Consider the following 22,576-nt stretch of genomic DNA (forward strand, 5'->3'; position numbering starts at 1 on the left):
ACACAAGCAATTAGCGCCTTCGCAGACATCATTTTCCTTCCCCACTGGTGGAACATTGGATACCCAGAAGGAAACTGTGCCTTGGAGAGAGGCTCCGGGAAGGTCTGTAGGGTTGTGCATGGGACGTCTAACAGTGCCTCGACTCATGCAGAGCCCTGTGCTAACACGTTCCTCTCCCCCACACCTCCCCTCCGAGTGACATGTGCTGTGACAAGCCCATTGCTGTCTGGCAGGAAGAAAAACAAACATTACAGTGGATAATCAAACAAACGCACTTCTTCAACTCCTGGATGGGAACTCACTCTTAGCTAATGTCATAAAACATGGGAAGAATGCTCTGTGATTAAACACTTCTCTGGAAATATTTGACTGTTTGGAATGAGCTACAGGAACAACATTGAAGTCATCAGCGGCAGTAAAGGTTGCATGAGACTGGGATGAAGGGACTTTCATCAAAGTACACACCAGGGAGAAGCTTGCTGCATTAAGTGAACCTGTATTTTCTCCTGTTTCACATCACTGCAACTTCCATGCAGGGGAAACTGCAGCTGCACTGAGAATCCAAGTCCACACCTGAGCTGTTGTTGGCACACAGTGTTCATCTTTCTGATGCAGGACATGGGCTCACATCCTGCTTGCTCTCAAGCTTGCCCACAGTCTCATTTTTTCTGGCCATGACAGCAGCTGAGTTACTTTCAAGAAAACCACCAGCTGGTCTAAGTCATGCTAGGATTCAGTGACAGCACAAAAAGCAGCAACTCTGACTTGGGAGCTCAAGCAGCTCTATCAGAGCCAGGCTTAGAGATCTACCATCATCAGATGGACAGCTGCATTGCCAGTTAGGAAAAAAAGGAACAAGCTGTGAATCTTAATGAGGCATAGAGATGCAGAAGGGAAATTCTCAGGCTCTTGAAGTTCTGTATCTCAGAATATTCGAGGAAAGCCCCAGAAGCACAAGGGGTACATCTGTCATATGCTGAATTTCTGCATCATCAGCACAACATCACACACGAGTATGTCGTTCTGCCCTCTGGAGACCTTGAATCTGGACCATGACCTCTCCTTCTCCTTGACCCATTACACACCTTTCCTGTGTTTGCCAGACGTCTCTTCCTCACTGCAAGACTAAGAAACAGGCAGTTTCCCACCCTTTGGAGGCATTCTCCCTCCTGAACACAGGCAGATCCCAACCTATCCAGATATCTAATCCATATCTCACCTCTTTTACTTTAAAAAAATCAGTGCAGAGAGGATGCTGTAAGTAGAGCAGGTGGAATATGGGGAGCTGGAGTGCCAGTGGCCATCAACCCCAAGATTTTAAACGGAATTCTGTTTAAAAACAAGTAGAGGTGTGTTAAAGAACAGCCTCTTCCTGCTGAAGTGAACAACCAAAGGAGATCTTTGAAAGTAAGTTATTTGCACAGTGGTATAGATTTATCAATAAAGAAAATGACGAACTTGGCCTATTGAGATGGTCTCCCAACTCGATGGTAAAGCAGACAAAACAACAACAAATATACGAAAAAACTGATGTGGTGATCAACCCTCCCCCCTTTCACCCCCTTGTTTTTGAAATAATGCAAAGTAAGTGTCAAATACCACCGTCAGAAGACATCATTCTTACAGCTGTTAATCTACTCAAGGAACTAACAGAAGAGGAATACAGTACGCATTGGCAGTACTTCTCATTACATATTTCAAAGGAAGAAACTGAAAACACATTTCCAGAGTTGGATTACCAGGACGACACAAGGCACACAGCAGCATGAACCCCACTGGCTGCCCTTCCCACGTGGCAGGGCAGCTGGTCCCTGCACACAGCTTTGGGACAGCATACCTATGGCACAAAAGGGTTAAAGAGGACAATGAAACACAGCAGGTGCAAGCACACGAGAAAGAAATAAAGCAAAATTCTCTCCTTATGGGAGCAATAGAAATGATTGAGAGTGTGGACTCCGTAATCTGCAGAAACTGGGGCAACACTGTTGAGTCAAATTAATGCACAGAGTGGAAAAATCCTAGCCTGACAATGTACCCATGTCACGTGTCTATATATAATTTACAACCACGGTTGGAGTCTGCCTGAGATAGATTAGGGGGGAGAACACACGTGTGGGGTTGTTTCGTCGGGAAGCGTGGACACTTGCATATGTCCATAACCCACACTACAGAATGATGAACAGGACAGTAAATTTTTTGCACTCCCCAATCCTTGCCATCATGGTTAAGAGTTGTCTCCAACCTGTCAGCCACAGTGCTATGTTTGTTTATCAGAAGGCAGGGAGAAAAAGACATGAGGTGAAGCCTTGCTGTAGCGCCTCTTTAGGGGAAAGGAAAAGGAAGCCCCTAAGTAGATGTTCTGTCTGCATCCCTCTGTCTTTCACCAGCAGTGCTGTTGGGCCCAAGTCAGCATCGCCCTGCTAACCCCTCACTCCAGCACACTGCCATTCAAGCAGTCCCAGGTGCCTCCACACAGGCCAGCCTGACCAAACCTCATCCTGAAAACACACAAGCAGAAATGCTGGAATAGCAGCGCAGAGGGAGCTGTGTGCCCAGGATGCTCCCATCCTGATCCCAAGCAGCAATGTGCCATGTGCCAGCCCACCTGCATCAAAGGCAGAGCTAGCACACCTTGTCTCCCAGCTACAGGAGTTTAGTGCAAGCAGACTCCCACTTATGAGATACACAAAGGTCAGGAGCAACCAAAGCACCTGGAGCTCCATGTATTCCTGTCTTTCTCAGGAGTGCCAGCCGAAGCCCTGGATGGAAATAACACAAGGAGACAGGTCCATATATACATAGCACACTCTGTAGTGCAGTCTTTATCCCCACCAGATACCCCCTGCCACCCACTGAGCGTTACTTTGCTGTCAGGGCTGGATTTCAAGTTGGAAATTCACACTGCAACTTCTGCCTGGGTTCAGCTCCTCGCATTCAACTCTAGGAAACTCTCCAGATGAAACAAAAAACTGGGGTGCCTTGGTGCATTAGCAGCAACACCCCAGCAGAACTTCTGCATGCTCATTAATGCCAAACCAGTTTCAAGTGTCCCAGAGTTAGGATTTTTTACTGGATAGGTATGAAGTAACAATTACAGTTTGTCACCTTTTATTCTTATATACAGACAAAATTTAGATTGCAACTGGGCTCAATTCCTTCACACGTGTAAACTGCATCAAAAAGGCACAGAACCACAAGCATGTGAGGAGAAAGGCAAAACCACAGCAAGCGTGCAGCTCATTTAGATAAAGACTGACTTTATGCTAAAACTGCCTGGAGCATGCACAGCCCTGCTGCTCCTGCCCTGCATCCCATGCAGCAGGTGGCACGGTCCCTCAGCAACCTGGATTGGGTTACATGCCCAAAACCAAGCGTTTCAAATTCCTCCAGCTCCCAGAGCTTTCTTTCACATCCCTTGTTCTGTTGAGTTGTAATCAATTTGGAGAGAGAACAGCAGACATGCTTTTTTTTTTTTCAGCCTGGTAGTAATTATTGGATTTAGTTACCTGCCAGCAGCAATCCATGCAGCAGTGGGAGGGGTGCATAAATATTCCTTGGCTCCTCTCCAGCAATGAAGTATTATTTCATACACTAGTAATCATACAGAAGCTAATTAGGTATCTAAATAGGCTGTGGTTATTTATTCTATAATTTAATGGCCTGACAGTTGTCACAGGACATTTGTTTGATGCTGCTTACTTCATTTTACGGTCTCTGACAACGAGCTGCGACACTGTGCTGCTGATGCTGGGGCAGCAGGGCCTGGGAGAGCCACACAGCCGGGTAAACCTTCTGCTGGCCTTGTCCCACGCAAGGCACACGCTGGGGCAGGGCTGGGGGGTCCTGTCCTGCACAGCTCAGCCACCTGCTGCCCTCCCACTGCTCTGTGTGGGGGTGGCTGGGGCAGGAACACCTGAAAACACGCTGTTGAGAGGCACACTTGCTAATGTCAAAGGGATTGGGGAGGAATAAATAAATGAGAGAATTCCTGAAGCTCTTCCTTGTATTTTTCTAGGAAAAATATTTCGAGGAGAAATGCAATTGTATTTTTCAAAAAGAAGCAGGACTCATTTTGTTAATTGTTTGCAACATCAAAGGAGCACCAAAATGAAGGGAGACTTCCTTAACAAATTTAAAAAAACTCAGAAATATCCTTTAAAGGTTTCATTCAGCAAAATGGAATTTCAAAATATGCATATACAGAAACCTAACACAAGAGAGCTCAGATGGCTGGCTGGCATTCAGCAACAGTCATTCAGGAAGGGAAAAACACTGTAAAAGAATTATTATTAAAAGTATTTACAGGAATTTGGAAAATCTGAATGCATACAAAGCCATTTCTCCAGGCGGGAGCACATCTCTGTGGAGGCAGAGGAGCTGCCTTCCCCTCTGCTCCCCCAGCAACCTCATCACCATCCCTGGGCAGCCAAGAGGAGCTCCTGCCTGCCAGAGCCATGCGCCCCTCACATGAGGGAGCACAGCGTGAGCTCAGCAGAGCAAGGCACGATTTAACATCCATGGACTGATACATTTCAGGATGTGTTGTGCACCTCGCACACTACATACGATGCGCTGCACACAGACTCCTGCACTGATGAAACCATCCCTGGGCAACAATGATCAACATGTAGAAGGTGTGTTTAACCAGGAAGAATTCAAGCATTCAGATGAAGGGAGGATTTTGCAGCTTTAGAAGCGTACTGCAGAACACATCTGCAGACTGCAACAGTCAGTTAGGACACACCTAATGGCTGCATCATGCTACTGTGGGAAGAGAACAGTGGGAGAAGGCCATATCCCTCCTGTAACAGAGAGATGGGACAGGGACTGCACAAACTCAAGGGCCTGTGTCAAAGGGCCAAAGGACCAACACCAGGATGAGGAGTGTTTGCTTAGACAAGAGCTCTTTGTTGTGAAGCCAACCAAGGGGTTTTAGTTTCCAGTCTAAACAGGTGTCTGATTACCCTCCTGCTCGGAGATGAGGTACCTGAATGTCTTGTGCAAACATGGGGAGGCCAGAGGGAGAACAGAACTTGTAGAAAAGGCTCTTGGTTGCAAGTTGTCAAAAAGGAAGAATGTTCTAGGAAAAACCCAAACAATTCTCTCTGACTTTTGTTAGCGCTGATGGAAAGTGGCAACATATAAAAATGAGCTTTACGGCTTGCCAGAGCGTTGCTGGGAGTGGAACAGATGGCCAATTCATCTCCACCGAACTTGGCACTTTTAACAAAAGAAACAATATGTGTTTTGCTACCCTAATTTTTCCCCCAGGTATCCCAGCAGGTGACTGGGATGTTTGATGACAAGAATGACTTGACTTGTGCTCCCCAAGAGCACGAGTTGCTTGTTTCTGTAGCCCTGCCATTGTTTTGCCCGATTACTTACTTCTACACAGCACTCTGGTGAAGTTTCCCATGATGCAGAAGACAACAGTGAACCTGGATGACACAAACTTGCACCGCTTACAGGGGCTGTGTTTTTTCATGAGGACATACATTTCAGTATCCTCATGACTATCCTAAAAGCTTCTGCCTTCTTGTATCAAAGCTATATGCTGCACAATGCAAACATACTTTACAGAACACAACCAGCTGTAAACATTCCAAGACTGGACAGAGGGATCCAAAAATCGGTTGGGTGCCCAAGTACATTCTCACATTTAATGTTAATTCCCAGGCATGACCATAAAGGATAAGGGACCAGTAGATGCAATGGCCACTGGGGTCAGGAAGTGGCCAGCACATTCAGGAACAGAGGGCGGCTGGTTGCAACATCTCTGCAAGACTATATTCTTTCAAAAAGGCTCTATGAGGAGCTTGTGCTCTGACTGGCCACAAGTGATGCCCTATCACATCACTGGAGCGACTGGATCAGATGATTTAAATCACCTTCATGATTTCATAATCAATGATGGTAATTAAAAATCCTCTGTTCGAAAACTTCTGGAGATATACTGTAATAATAGATCAGATTTTTTAAATTGTGTTTTTATTAGCAACAGATTAGAAGGACTTCTAATGGGTTAACCAAGCATTTTATCCATGAGCTATTGCACTGGGAGATACAATGCTATATTCCCCATACTGCAAAAAGTTGTTTTGTCATTGCTAGTAAATATTGACCAAAAACACTAATTAAATTAATGTTCCAGTCTTGTTGACTCAACTACAGCAGTATTTGTTCCCTTAAGAGAACATTACACACACTGAATATGCATACAGAGAAATCAATCATTGGACATATGTTTAGGATATTAGCTTTTCCAACAGAAAAAGCGAGGCTCTCAGTGAGAAACCAGAACCCAAGACAAGTTGTTAGAGCAGCTTATCTCACAGAAGACCAGCAGAACAGCACACACTCTGGTCTTGCAGAAAAGCACTGCCATATTCATGCATTTTAAGGAATTTGTAAAAATAATCATCTCATTTTTTTTCTTCTCATCTCATTATTTTGTTCTGCGGCTATCTACTGGGAAACAGAATAGCCTTGCACTTACAATACAAGCCTGGGTCTAGACATCCTGTCTGACTGCAGGCAAATAATCTCCAGCCTGATTTTTAAGGATATTTAAAGGCACTGAAAATGCAAGCAGGGCTATTTTAGAGCACGCTGCAGAGTCTGCTTGCCACTGGTTTCAAAGAAATTTAAACACTGCAACCTGTCTCACTAATATCCTACAACAGTGGACCAAGGCTAAATACCTTCACAACGCTCGACTTGGACAGCGTTTCAGCACAGTGCAGCTCACCTTTCTCCACAATGCAGTGCCACATGTACATGGGCAGGAAAGTGGTCAGCCCAGCTGCGTGAGGTCAGTGGGCGCAGCCTGATGCAATGGGATCTCACTCCTTCCTCATGGTCCCCAGTAAAAGACAAGCTGCTTGAAAAACTGAGCTTTTGTCTGTGTAAAACACAACAGCAACACGCTGCTGATTCATGCAGGCTGCAATTGTAAGGAGCACAGGCGTTTAAATGGGACTTAGAAAAGAAAATGAGCTCAGTGAGTCTAGGTATACATATTTCGTAGGGTCACCTTTTACACTCCTTATTTCACTAAGGTATCATCTTTGCTAGGCTTTTACATGTTGGCTTCTAAGTCAATTTAAATGAAAATCTGTCAAACTGCTGAGGAAAGAGGTGACAGACAGGAGTCAGCACAGAGCAGTCCTGCAGCCCTGTGGCCAATGAGCTCAGCTCACTGCAGCAATAGGGTCACAGCCAGCTCTGCTCCCAGGATTAAGCAGTCTGGGGTCAACAGTTGGATGTATTCAGACCACATTTTCCTAGTCCAGAATTCCTCTGCACAAACCCAATACTGTTAGATCAGAGCAGAGTCAAAAAAAACCCAAAGTACTAAACATGCATACTAGGTAAGAATTACATTCTTAGTTCTGAAAAAAAAATAATCTGTGGCCATAATTTTTGAAGCTTGCTGTGTGAGGTGGACCAAAAGCAAACTTCAAAATGGAGCTCTCATGAATTTTGATTAAAAAACAAGAGTGGTCTGAAAGGCAAGCTTACAGCTACAGTCACCAAAGGTATAGAGAAAAGAACAAACCCCACAGCGGGAGCATCCAGCTGAAAGCACGCACCATGACACTGCTTACTCATATAGTATCAAGGAGAATGAGAAACCCAGAATACACTCCGAGCAAAACAGGTCTGGAAACACCTGACGAAAACGTGAGGGAAATGTGAGATTCCCTTCATATATATGAAGGTAAGGTAAGGTGTGACGCTGGCTGGGCAGGTGGATGAGGAGCCTCCCCACTCACAGAACTTCCCATCCACAGAAGCTCTGTAGGCACTGTATTTTACAAAAATGGCTTAGCAGAAAGCAGCAACTATAATAAGATACAGCATATGAAGGAACACTGCTTCAGACAGTTCATGTGGCCCACCATGGACTTGTAATACCTTGGGGAAGAAGGAAAACTGCTCGGCTCTTTGAGCTGCCTTCAGTGCAGCAACCTAAGGGCATCTCTGCCTCAGGGTGCCCTGGGCAGGCCAGGGCCGATGGGATGGACATGGACAGAGCTGAGCCCCTGCCCCATCCCAACAGCTCGTGCATCAAGGAGCAGTGAGATTGCCAGACAGGATCAGCATAGTGGTCTCTCTCCTTCAGCTTTGTGTCTCGTGGAGTTGCCAGTACAAGTCTCAAAGGCCATAAAAACTATATGGTATATTTTGTTAGAATGATTGTTCTGTCATCGCCCAGACATTGTTGTTATAGGTGCTACACAGGGCAATAAATAAAATGAAATTAGACAGTGTCATGCAATGAAATAGGCAATCCATGCTGGCAGCTGTCCCGGTCAGACTGTACCCGAGCTCATTAGATATAGCACATATTATTTCACTGATGAAAACACAACTCATCACATATGTGCCTGTCTGCTGGATCTGCTCAGTGAGCTATAGGCACAGACCTGAGCCAGCCCCAAGCACTCACTGCAGCCTTGCCTTCCTCCCAGAGGACGATGCTCTCAGACCCAGCCTGCTTCATACCCCCTGCAAGGACAGAAGCATTGAGCTTTGGAATGAGGAGCGCAACACAACTGCTTTGGGAAACATCCTGGTGGACATACCAGGTACAAGCATCATATTGTAAAAATTATTTCAAAGGAATTCCCGTAGCCTGCAAAATATCAGTTTTCAGTACTGTTTTGTCTCATTATTTAACAACATTCAGCTGGTCAATAAGCAAATCCGAGTCCTTTGCCTGTTCTGAGATGTTTCCTGAAGAACTCACACTGAGTGCTTTGGTCCTGCCCTGCCTCCCAACTTCTCCAGCCCAGGGTCAAGGCAAAACTCTTTCCTTTATAACTCATGGCTGCAGGCTTCTCTTTTGCACAGAACACGGGCAGGACCTTTCTGCATGTTCTACAGGAGCCCCAGGAGCTGCTAAGCCCACGTGCAGGCCACCAGAAGGCCAGCAGGTGGGTACCTTGAGATCTGGTGACTCAGGACCCTGCCCTCTCCTGCTAGGAATGGGGAAATGGAGCAGTGGAGATCTCCCATGCAGCCATTGCAGCAGGCCGCAGCGCCATACCTAAAGCCAGTGGGCTGCTTGTACCCCCGAGCAGGATTTGCAGCAGGCATTCTCCACAGCTAGCATGCTCTGTCATGAACAAGAGGCATACAGAACGAGCTGCAACACACAGCCCTGCATGGACGAACCCTGCTCGTGCCAGTGCTACCAGCACAGCTGTCCCAGTGCTCTTACCTCAGCTCACAGCTCAAACGTGCTCACTGCTGGCTTCATGCACAGCTATGGGAACCCTGGAAACACAAAGGAAGCGACACGCACAGTCCTCTGTGAAATATATCCCAGCTGGAGCATGACATCATTGCCATAGATCAGCTTTTCAGTTATTTGGAGTCCTGATCTCTCCCCTCGTTAGGACTGATCAGTAGAAGGAAATCGATCTGGCCCCAAATTGCCACAGAGAAAGTGTTTGCCAAGAATTTCTTCTTGATCTGGGAGACTGACAAGTCTCCCATACAAAAATAGAATGGCTTTTCTCAGTGGATCCTGAAATCCTTTATGGCATCTCACCACGATCCGCTGAGGACTCTACTCTCACAGGTGGACAAATCCACATAAAGAATGGCCCAAGTGTGATACTCAAAACTATTTGAATCCAATACACTGTTGTAGGTTTTTCCAGTTCGTCCAACATATAAGCAGCATCAGCAGTAAGATGAATAAGCAGATATAATCACACAGTAAGGGGAGCAAATACCTAGTGCAAAGCAAAATGTGAGTTATTCTAGTACAGATCCAGAGCAGAACAAATGCCACTTGACTAATTGCAGATAAGTCATCTAGCTTGGAAACTTCTAACTCAGACACCAACTCATAAAGCAAACGAAGCACAGAATAACAGCAGTGTTTAGAAAACAATCATTAGACCGTGGAGATTTCCTGAGATCAAGTGGGGTTAGAAATACTGTCATGTGCTTGGCAGGGATTAAACTTACAATATCTTGCCATCAATTTGAAATAGTTTTGATAGATGAAAATACTACAAAGGGGACACAAAACTGCAGAATTTTTGCCCACATCAGAATCACCCCCAATTACAGAAATTACCCCCACAGTCTCATCACCTTCTCCCCTTTCTCTTTTGCTCTTCCTTCTGTAACCTGTCTCAGCCTGCAGGCACGCACACTTTGGTGCCTCCAAACCACGTGTAGCGCACAACCTCCTCATGGACATCTGCGCTGGGACACATGAATGCAATTTAAGACACCCAATTTGGATGCAACAGAAAATACCTTGCCACTGGTTACCAGCAGCCTCACATCCACGCTCTCACACCAAGGCTGAGATGGGCTGTATCAGATGCCAGCGCAGTCACCTGCACCTACTGGAGCAATGTGAGCTCTTCCCATTGCTGAGATGGGGCTTCTTTGCCCACAGCCTTTCCAGCCTGCAGGGACTGAGCTTCCTGAGCTCCCAGTAACAACCAGAGAGTGAGGTCCATCTTAATGCAAAGCCCTCACCTCCTGGTCCACCCCACTGGGATAGCAGTGTGAGTGGCATTTGGGAGCAGGAGTTTAGGCTCTTCGCTAGGCAAGAGTTAGAATGTTCTGCAGGCACATGGAAGAGGTTGGATGTAATATGAAAACTGCATAAAACTCTGAAGTGTTGCATGCCAAATACGGCTATCTATACGTAAGAAAACTGGAATGTAAAAATCTGCCATAATTCATAAGCTCAGTTAAAGGCCTTTTACACATTTGTCCCCTCATTTTAGCACATGCAGCCTCATGCTGCATTCCAGTCAATCAGCAGAAATTCCCATACTCCCCTACTAGATGTTATCCTTCATGTGCACTGTTAGTTACAAGCTCCATGTACTGCAGCAGGCACTGACAGACAGCAGGAGATGATGTAGAGGGGCAATCATATCAGAGTATTGAGAGTACAAATCTGTACACCATAATATAAGTCTTCTATTGCATGTATCAGAGCTTTGAAACATTTTCTATTTTTAAATATATAGTCCAAAAACTTGCAGCATATATCATATCATCGAAACAACAGACTTCCATTGTTCACGTGGCATAAATCTATCACAGTTTCATAACAGCATCTGATTTCCACTAGCTACAGGCTTATATATTGTCACACTAGTAGCAAAGGTTTTGTACATGGAAATCGACTTACACTGTAAGAACAAATTTTGCATTGTTCTGTACCTTGAAGTCACATGTTGCCACAATGACCAATGAACTCTAACACAGATTGCTGGCAAGGGTAAATCATGCCGAATAATCATATGTATTTTTCCTAGGGGGTCTGCTTGAGGGATCCATGGCTCAGGGCTACTGCAGCAGCAGAGCCCCATGGGGCAGCTCCATCAGCGTGACCAAACCACAGGGGTGACACCATAGGCCCCAGCTCCATGCAAAACTATGATGTTCTGGGGATCTTCCTACCCTACAGGCACCACCATGATGATGGTGATCTCATCAGATGATGAGATGCACATCCATACTCTACAGTAAGCTTCTGTATCACAACAATTTGGCCATAGGTGGCATCCTTACTGCTCCTTGGCTTCCTCCTCCATTCTAGACAGAAGTGTTTCTGTCCTAAAATAAAACATATTCATCCTCAGCCATTTTCCCTGTCACACCGCTTCATTTCCATATCCACGCCTACCCCTGCACGTATCTCTGCAGCTACCTTCTCATGATGCTGGCACCATAACTGTGTATACATTCCCCAAAGATATTCTGCAGCTCTCAAAAGCACACAAAGAGATATTACAATGAAAAAGGCACCCCTGCACAGGAGCTGTGAGTTGGCCTCCAGGTGCAGACCTCCTTACTTGGAGCACCCCAGGGCACAGGGCTGGCACGTTGCACACAGAAGTGGCCGAAGGTCACAGTAAGGGCAGGATGCTCTCATGTTCCCCCCGAGGATGTAACAGATGGAGTTATATCAGGGTGCTCCTGCAGCAAGGTAGTGCAAGCAATTGACAACTGTGGTCTCAAAGGCATGCCCACAGATGAGGTGAACGTAGCCATGTCTTTTTGTAAAGGGGAGGCAACACTCACTGTCAAAATACTACTTCTTCCACAGCACTTGGAGAGGGGATAAAGTCTTTCTGCACTTCCAGTTGAACCATGTCCTTCTATCCTAGTGGCCACGTATAAGAGGTTTCCCAGAATGCAAAGAGTATAATTCCAAAGGAAGGTAGGAAATGACTCACTTACAAGCATGCTGTCTGAGAACTACATCATAAAATAGTGGCTGTGGTCTTGCATCATACCACACAGGCAGGAGAATTTGTATCAGCACACAGAGGCTATAGAGTTACCTTTTCTAATCAAATCCCAGACATACACCATAGATTACAGGCACTCCACTGGCAAGCATTTGGCTGAAAAAGCCTTGCAATGTGACTTCAGGAGGAGATTGGCTTGTAGTGTACGTGTCTTATAGTTTGCTGTCACAGTGCCATATTTTCTGAAGCTTGAAAACAAGAGGTCATGAACTAAAGCCAAAGCAGGAGCCAGAGTATAATCAGCATCTTCCTGGTCTATAAGCAGTTTGGGATAAGGAGCAAACTGCAAATAACATTCAACAGTAGCAGGAGGACTGCGTGTGTTCATGCAGTAGGTTACAGTAGGTAAAGCAGTAGTGTTAAGTCACTGGCTTCCTTATCTTGCCATACTCAGCACACGGATCATTGTCTGGAAGATACAACTTCATTCCTGTAAGAACTAAACCAGTGTGGGCAAATAGTTATTTAGACTGTGATGATGAAAGCCAAACACACATAGTGTGTTACAGGTTTCACTCTGTAACAGTGTGCTAAGAATGGGGTTTACAGTGACACCAACTCAGGAGTCACGGCTCTTCCAGCAAGATGCAGCCATGCAACACCTGCCTAGTCCAAGGTAGTAGTGGTCACGTTATTTACAGCTGAAACTAAGACTTTTATCTGGAAAAAGCTGGGTGGAACAAAGGTTTTTATCTTTAAAAACCCTGATATGGTTCAATCACTTCCTCTTTCAAGGTAACTGGAAGCAGTTACCTAGAATCTAATTCATTCCCTGCAAAATGCCTGAAGCTTGGTCAGCCTGCATTACTACACATTTGCTGGTGTAAGAGAGGTTTTCACATACAACAATTTAATTTTTCTGGTTGTAATCACCTCTGCTGCCATTTACACCATTTTTAAAGCTTCTAATTCACATCATTACCTGTGTGGAATCTTACAGCAGAGCAGCAAACTGTCTCGCTAATGCTATTAAAAACTGCATCTCACAAAACGCTTTGCAACAAATTTTGTAGGCTATGGGAAAGGTAACTAATCTGGAATTCTTTCCTGTGTGTAACAGGGATGATAACACAAATTTAACACACACAAAAACAGCAGGATTAAATTCACTCTTTGAAAGCACATCAAGATCCTCCGCAGAAGGTACTAAGAACAGGAGTTGCAAAGCAGCCATCATATAATAAGGTCAATATATTATTGGCTAATGAAATACAGTCTTAATATATCCCCAGCTGGATAAGGAACAGGCAGGATCTCAGCATATCTTATTAGAATAATGCTAATTTGAAAATAGGGATTTAAGAGGTGATGGGCAGACGAAGCAACTTCAATGCTTTTTAACTAACCCAAGAGGGATAATCTGCATGTTTGACATCCCAGTTCCAGACACCACCACAGTCAGCACTAGGGCAACTTCCACAGGCTTTTCACAGAGCACCCTTCTTTTAATTAGTAATAGCTATAATCATGCTCAAAGGTTTAATATAGCACAGTTTTTTCCACTCCCCTGTGTCCGTGAAGCCTGGAGTAAACAATCCCTTCAGAAAGGATGTGGAAAAGCTGGGAGAATATCTGTCACCATGGTTTTGATCCATGTTTCCATAACGGACCCCAGCCAACGTTATGTCCGCATTTGAATGAAAAACTGAGTTTTGAAAGAATTCAGATCTTTAACATTAAAGGGAAATAAAGCTCTACTAATTGTGACTCATTAGCAAAATAATAAAAATCCTCTCATTTGGTTTATTTAAGCTCTCATTTAATTTCCAGCTTGCTACAGGCTGTTTTGTTTTGATTTTTTTTTTTTTACATATTTGTGTATCTGGTCTTCACACTCATACCTCAGCAGCCTAAGGTTCCCCAGGGTTTTCCCACAACCACTGCCATTCATTATTCTCTCTGCTATGAGCTAAACATCACTTTTATATACTCCCAGGCCAACCTTTGGTTTTGAGGTAGCTCCAAGGTGTCATCAAGGGAAAGAAAAATGGCAAACAGTCAAATATTTCTGTCTTCACATTCCTTTCTTCCTTCTCTTATTTCTGTCTCTTGCTCCTGACATCCCCCAACGTTCCCGCTTTCACTCCGTCCTGGGAGCTGGAGACATACATATTTTCCTTCAGAATGCTGAAATCAAAGGTTCTTTTCCAGCACATTCTCCCTGTGGATCAACGTGGATATCAAAGAGCAGTGTTCTTACATACTCTGCAAACCAAACATAAAAGATCTCCTGCCACTACCAGGTGAGATTACTGACTGCAGGACTGATTCCCAAAGAGTGTACGTCCCCTATGGCTGAAGCTCTCTCTTGAAACGCCCATTTCTTCTCCAGTGATCTCAGAAGGGTTTACACAATACCACAAGACACTGTAGGTACTTTGGTATTTCACTGCAACAAAGGAAATGACAGCACAGGTACCTGAACCAACAACACGTCTCTGCTGACAGAATACTCACTGGATCAACTAATGCCTTACCTGGGTCAGCTGAGTCATCGCTATTGCAGGAGGGTAAAACATTTAGGTTAAATAACCTCTTGAAAAGCACTGGCCAACAGAAGCTTACCTGTCATTGCTATAGTAAAACAAAAACATCTGTTTGAGTTTGAGTAGATATTTTTAACTTTGATTCAAAGAATTCAAGGGATGGAGTCTCTACTGTGAGAGAGGGAGAAATAATCAGCTTAGCCCATCTAGATGCCTCGGTGGACACATCCCTCATGCTTTTCATGTCAAATAGCAAAAGCTTCAGTGGGGAACTGTATCTTTTAGACAGCAAAATCTGTCAGTATCACGGCACAGATCCACTGGAAACTGGGCTCTCCTCAAGCCAGCTCCAAGGAGCTCCTGGCACCATATTGCTCCCCCCATCCCAGCCAGAGGGCTCACTGCAGCTGGACAGACAGATCCTCCTGCAGTCCCCCTATGTCTGTAGAAGAAGCACAAGCATGACTCCATCAGGGGAACTAACGAGATGTAAATGTATTCTGTCAGAGGTTGATCCAAAGCTCACTGAAGTCAATTATTATTAATGTAATTAGTACTGTATAAGCAGTTCAAGACGTAATTCAAATCAGGTCTCCAACAAGCCAGACTGTATATATATGCAGAGCAGATTTAAAGGGTTGACAATCTAAATAGGTGTGATAGACAAAAAAAGAAATGGAGGAAAGAGACATGAAGAGATATAAAAAAGAGCAGATCATTTGCCACAGAATTCAAGTCTTATTCCTGCTTTCCGTCTGCCAAATCATGTACCCTTCAGAGAGGATTTTCAGTAAATGTTAAATCAACAATGTGTTCATTAAATGGTATTTTAGATCTTTATTTCTGAAGAATTCTGCCTCGTCTTAAATTTCCATTAATTTTACCTCTCCTTTATCAAACATAAGCACACTACTCATTTCAGTAGCAGTGGATATGTATTCAGGGTCATTCAAACCTAGCCAACGGCATGACCCTGCAGTTACAGAATGAATTGCTGAACAAAACCCACCAGGAGCTTTGCCTTCTTCTCCACTGATAATTAAAAATGACTGAGTCACATTGTGCATTTTCTGCACTCCTACACAGCCTCCTCCAAGGTAACTGGTTTGCTCCAGCATCGCGGCCAGATGCCAATCCACAATAACATCTCTGCATGCTGGCACCAGCCCAAAGTCATCTTTTTTTTTTTTCTTCTTTTTTTCTTTCAGTTCAGAAGGGAGAGTTTGCATTTGCAGCAGGAGGGGCAAGCAGCAGGCAGCAGGGAAAGGAGCGCGGCTGGGCTTGCTGCAAGGAGCTCTCAGCTTTGTGCAAGCCCTCTCCCCTGCTCCTGCACCAAGAGCACCCTCTGCTGCTGCACTCTTCCTGCCAAAACCCCAGGTGAGGTTGGGGTGTTTGCTGAGCCCTACCTGCAGTACCTCATTGGATGTGCCAGCATGCAGCAGGCCAGGGCTGGTGTCCACCCCATGCTCACCTTTTATGGGTTGCAAGATGGAAACTGCTCACACCTCCAACCCCAGTTCTGCAAACCTGCTGGTTTCAAAGCCAAAGGATTAAGAACATGGCAGGAAACTCCTTGTTCTTTAAGACTAGTGAGGGGGCTTTTCCCCTACAGCACAGCGCATGGGTGTAGTAGAGAATGTGGACTGCATTGGAGCCCTGGGCTACAGCAAGGGCTTTATGTGGAAATTTTTGCAACTGCCATTGCCATTAGGCCATATGAATGTAATTATAATATTCCAATAGAAATCATTCAAGTATGTGGTAAACCAAGGGAACATACAAGGGAATGTGTGTAAGATAATCTCTCTATCGTGCACTGCAAGGACACCAGGATTCCTTCCAGAATCTGAGCGTTGCCCACACCTCCCTGCTGCTCCCGCGGGAGGACGGCGGTGGCTGGGTGAGCCGGGCTGACAGCAATGAGCATTGCCTGGGTGCTCAGAACTGCCAAGCAGGCAGTTGTGCCAGTGCAGATGACAAAAAGAAGCAATAGGAAGGCATTTTATAGCTGGAAAAGGCAAATCAACATGTAAATCCTAGTTAAAATATCTTTATTAGCAGCATTTTAATCACTTGCAAAATCTGGAACAGGATCAAACTAAACATAAGGCAGCAGCTGCTGTAAACAGCCGTTGTTGAAATGGAAAAATGATTAGCACGGAGGGAAGGATGTCAGGCATAACGAGTCTGTACCAATTGCTACTAGAGCCCAGCACCAGGCACTGCTGCCTTCACCCAGAGTCCTCACACCCATCCTCCATCTGCGGGTGGGGATCATGGGCCTCTGCCCATATTTACCACCTTAGAAGGTGCATTTCAATCCCTGCCTTCAGGAGTGCAAACAATCACGCCAAGGTAGGAGCCTTCCTCCTTAAGTCATCACACACCAGAATAACACTGATAGTCACTTCAGCTACCGCAAAATTAGAGAAGGGTAAGCACCCAGCTGAACCCGAACCCAACCACAGAGGCATGTGGTCTGCATTCTGGCAGGAGCCGCCTGACATCACTTTCCCCTCTGTGAGCAGCAGGCCTTGGCCATGCCTTTCTGCGTGCAGTGGCTTCGGAACCACAGGGCCAAGGTGCTCCATTCACCCATGCACCCGAAACAAACCCACGAGTGCCAGGAAACTAAAAGGTTCATGTTGCTGTCAAAGCAACATGCATTTTCCAAATGAGAAGTTTTCTATACCTATTTAAATGAATGCAATATTAGGAGGAAGACTTTTACACAGAGGGTGGTGAAGCACTGGAACAGGTTGCCAAGGAAGTCGTGGATGCCCCAACCCATGGATGCATTCAAGGCCAGGCTGGATGTGACTCTGGGCAGTCTGGTCTGGTGATTGATGACCCCGCACATAGCAGAGGGGTTGAAACACAATGATCTAGATGATCATGGTGATCCTTTTCAACTCAGGCCATTCTGTGATGCGAAATAAAATGGGAGTGTCATGCTTTGGAAGCACTCAGGCAAAGCCGTCTTAAGTCCAGGGGCTTTCCTTTCTCCTCAGCACAGGAAACAAATGGCAAATCTCCAGCAAATTCATAAATGGTTTAGTGTCATAAAATCACGGAATTGAAAGAATTAACTGGAAGCCAAATTCAAATGCTTTGGCCTCCTCTAACTCTCACCTTCACCTGCAGTGCCTGCTGGCTTAACTGCCCTGTTGCCATGAGTAACCAAGGTGTCCCATCAATCCAGGCATCACTTCCAGACAGCTATAGCCATCCTACTACTGTCCTTAGTGTTTCTGAAACATGCACAGTCATCCTTGCCTGCTTTTAACCATTCCCAGTACCACAAAGGCCTATGTGACCGTGATGGGGCTCAGGGAGCATCAGAGCCAGGTCCAGCTCCTGCCTGCACAGCAGCTCCAGCTGCGCAACAGCAGTGATGCAGTTTGCCCTCCCTCATTCAAGGCACTTTCCATGTTACGCATGGGTGGATCCTTCAGCAAAGGGAAAATGTGAACTGGGAATATTTCTTTTTCCCAGCAGAGTCCAACCCCCACTGGAACACTGGTGCTCACTGTGAACAAAATCACTATGACCATAAAGGAATGAGAAACAGATCTATTGGTGGATACTCTTTATGGCTACTATAAGAACCTCTCTCAATACTTGGCAAGCCAATCAGCTCAGGCAACGGGTGAGAAAGCTACAATATACATGAATGTGAATTTGTCATCGTTTTAAGTAAAAAGTACTCAATCTGTTTTCACTGCACATGCCACCATAGCTATAGAAAAGGTGCAAAATGAACTTCTGACACAATTTTCAGGTCTGGTCTATGTATTTTCAGAACTGGTCTATATAACAGCATTAAATATTCAATGTACCCTGAAGAGAAGCTAAGATATATCTGCTCTTTAATGTTGCAGCCTCAGCAATGTCCCTCCCACACCAGCAGTGCTTATTATGATTTCTTTGATTTTCATGTTATGCTGATGCACTTCAATTAGACACTTAAAAAAATAACTGGTCAATCTTTCCCAGTCAATCAAAATTATTGAGTATGGTTTGGGACACTGCAGAGAGTGCTGGCTGTCCAGTTTGTCAGGAAGGGAGCCACAGCGTGCAATGTGAGAAAGAGCCAACAACTTCCTATGACCTTGTCAGACACATTTACTGCTGCTTCTGCCCCACTCCTCCCTGCCCTTCAATCTGTCTAAGAAGTCCATAAAATGGAAAATGAGGAATGTGGCAAGTTCTCTTCAACAGATACAGAGCATCTCCTTTCCTGTGCACCTCTCCCATAGCTTCCCCCTACATCACAGAATTGCACAATATCCCAAGTTGGAAGGGACTCACAGCATCATCAAGTCCAACCCCTGGCTCCACACAGCACAACCCAAACTCAAACGCCATGTATTAAAGCGGCGTCCAAGCTCTCCCTGAGCCAAAAAAGCTTGGGGCAGCCTGTGCTGTGCCCACCGTCCTCTGGTGCAGACCCTTTCCATAACACCCACCTGACCTTCCCCCAGCACAGCTCCATGCTGTTCCCTGGGCCCTGTCGCTGCCACAGACAGCACAGCCCGGCGCCGCGCTCCACCCCCTGTAAGGAGCCACCATGCAGCCACCACGAGGGCTGCCCTCAGCTCCTCTGCTCTGGGCAGAGCAAACCCAGGGAACTCAGCTGCTCTTCACACACCGTGCCATCAGACCCTTCCCCATCTCTGCAGCCCTCCTTTGGACTCTCTAATAGCTTTACGTCCTTCTTGTGTTGTGGCACCCAAACCTCCACAGTTGAGGCCACACAGCACAGAGCAGAGCAGGACAAGCGCTTCCCTCGCTTCCCCAGTGCTGGACCTGACAAGCCCAGGGTACAACTGGCCCTTCTGGCTGCCAGGATGCACTGCCAGCTCAGATTCAAGTTGCCACCACCAGAATGCCCAGATGCCTTTTTTGCAGGGCTGCTCTCCAGCCATTGCCCCTCAATCTGTACACACAGCCAGGGCTGCCCCATCCCACATGAAAAACCCAGCTCTTGCTCTTCCTCATACAGACAGGGTCCACCCTCACGTTCGTTCAGATCTCAGAACAAGGTCTCTACTCTCCATAGAGTCAGCACTCCTCCCAGCTTAGCATCACCCACAAATTCACTTCATACATGTATAATCAAAGAACATCAGGATGTTATAATCACAAAATAAACAAGAGAGTTAGGCAAAGCAGACTACCATAACAAAAAAGGATAAACAGAAGGCTTACCCCTATCCTGGGCTCACTCACAAAACACCAGCAGAGGCTATCTCCAGAAGAGAACCTTCAGCACTGGCAGCCAGCTCTTAAATAGGTCTAGGAGGGCGCAGGGAGCCTGGCTCCACCCCTTCCAGCAGCACGGGTGAATTGCCTTCAGCTGTGCTCCTCTGGCTGACTCATGGCTCACCTCAGGTGATCAATCAGAGGTTCAGGCCGTGACTCAGCAGTTCCCATACAATACAACTGCCGGATCTTTATTGGAATCAACAGTGAAAACATTCCAGAGAAAGGACCTTAAAATTGAGCCCCGCAGAATCCCACTGTGACAAGTAGGTCAATGTCAGGCCATAGCCTCCCCTCACCCAACACAGCCATGTTTTGGTTGTCATGGGACATTCTTAGGGTCGCACTGCCATGGCCTTATGATGTCCTGAGCCACCTCCCTGCTGACGGCTATAGAAACAGGGACCCTGACAACAGAACACCAGTTGCATACTTCTGTTGAGGAAGCACGCATCTGAGACACAGAGCTCATTACCCAGATTCATCCCTCCCAGCACAAGAGCTTTGGTGGAGGAGGGTGGATCCTTCAGGCACACTGAAACTGGTCCAGGTGGCATCGTGGTCCCTCCCGCGTGCCTTTGCAGCGCAATCCCTGTGCTTTACAACAGAGCTGAAACACAAAACTGCAGCTGTGCTTCTTTACCGGCCTTCCACTCGCAGTTTGGTTCAGTTGGGATTGCAGAACACAGGAACACAGTCTACAGCTACAAGGACAGATATCAAAGTAAATTTAAAATGACTGCATAAAATAAAACTCAAAGATGCAGCCAGAGAAAATTGAAATGTTGTTTGTTTTAAGCAAATGAAGGGAAAACATACTGAGAAACATCACTGCTCTGAATTCTGCTTTACTGGTCCTCACTGCTCATTCATACAACTGAAAAAGAAGATTGTGAGGGAAAGAGAAAAACCTCTCTGTCGGCCTTCTGGTTTCAGGGTAACTGACACGGCTCTGATGGGCAGCACGGCAGCGTGCAGCTTCACTCACTTCATCCGCTGTGGCCAAAGCAGAGAGCGTTGCCCGGTTTGTAATCACACCATCCATCATCTCAGCTTCCTTTTGCTCTCCAGCACTTCTCTTCCCATGCACCACTCAAGTCACTCCTCCTGTCCCCAGAGTGCATAAATTAATTTGTTTCCTTTTTCTAGCTTCTTTATTTTTCAGCCATGTCCCCTTATGAGATCAGGTGATTAGCAGCATGTGTAATTAAAATCAATTTCCCTAGCAGCACTGAAATGAGACCAGGAACACAGAAGGGCATTGCACAAATCCCATGAAGGCCTAAACCTCCTTCAGCACATGGGCAAAGCAGAGAGGCCGCAGCCACTTTGTGAGCCATTCCCAGCAGAAGACTTGAGTTTGTACGGGAAGAAGGACTCAAGTTTGGCATGAGGGTCCATTCCAGTTGCTTCACTAGGACCCTGGTTTCAAAACTGGGCAGTAAACAATTTAGAAGAACACTACAAAATAATAATACTAATAAAATCTAAAAATGAAATTAAAAACCAAAACCAGTATGTGCCTCTCCAGTTTTGGTACTTTAGAGCCTGCCCTGGGACATATGTTCCCCTCTGTTCTCTCTGGCAAAGGAATGACTTTGCCTGTGAGGTAAGGGCCCAGCCCAGCATCTTCAATATATTCTAAATATGTTTGATACTATGAATACAGGCACTATAAAAACTAACAATACTATTTGTTGTTACCCAGCATTTTAAATGTTTGAGCAATCTCTCTATCTGATTTTCAATGATGTTAGGAGCCAGACAGACCCTTCAGGCATTGTTTGAACAACATCCATTTATATGGCTTACAGAAAGTTGGTCTCGCAAGAGCAAGAACTGCTGTCACCACAACTTGCACAAGCTGTCAGAGCCTTTCACCAAAACACAGGACATCAGTGGGATGATGTTGATCAGCATCAGCTCTAACTATGGCACTTCAGCACCAGGAAATATTCTGCAGTCACAGGAGCTGCTCCACTGAGCAAATCCAAAGCTCTGTCTAGCCTACTGTTGTCATGCACCTGTGCTAGAGAGTGTCAGAACAGCCTGAGCACAGAACTGTATCTGCTCTCGCACAGAGAAAACAAAGCAATAAGGCAAGAGCATATCTAAGTCTACATGTGGTATCTCTCACTGAACAACTTGAAACTTTTTACTAGAATTGGCTAAGGGAAAAATCCACAGTGTGTATTTCTAACTCTTGCAATGGTTCTGATCCATCGGGATCCAATCCAAAATATCCACTGTAAAGCATCAAAATATGACTATTCCAGAACTAAATTATTTTATCCCACTGACTTTCTTTCACTTCTCTGAAGACAGAGGAGGCTACCGCTATGATTTACTCTGCAGCATCTCTTAACATCTGAAGAGGTCCTGTCCCCTTCTTCACCATCAGGCAATCACAAGAAATTCCAACCTCAGAAGGAGCTCAAATCACTTTGAGTATAAATACATACACTTGCCACCATCATTCATGTTTGCCATATTCCCACTCCATAATCACCTGAACTTAAAACG

General features: G+C 45.5%; 1 long non-coding RNA gene across 1 annotated transcript in view; it reads right to left on the bottom strand.

Annotated features, from left to right (window-relative positions):
- LOC128081583 (uncharacterized) overlaps positions 1 to 20,883 on the bottom strand; it is a 92,028-nt gene extending 71,145 nt beyond the window's left edge. The window contains exon 1 of the long non-coding RNA XR_008207269.1: positions 20,000 to 20,883. This is a non-coding gene — a long non-coding RNA (uncharacterized LOC128081583). The remainder of the gene's footprint in view (positions 1 to 19,999) is intronic.
- Between the last annotated feature and the right edge of the window lie 1,693 nt (positions 20,884 to 22,576).

Source organism: Tympanuchus pallidicinctus, unplaced genomic scaffold (assembly GCF_026119805.1).
Source record: "Tympanuchus pallidicinctus isolate F22 unplaced genomic scaffold, pur_lepc_1.0 scaffold21, whole genome shotgun sequence".
NCBI classification, from domain to species: Eukaryota; Metazoa; Chordata; class Aves; order Galliformes; family Phasianidae; genus Tympanuchus; species Tympanuchus pallidicinctus.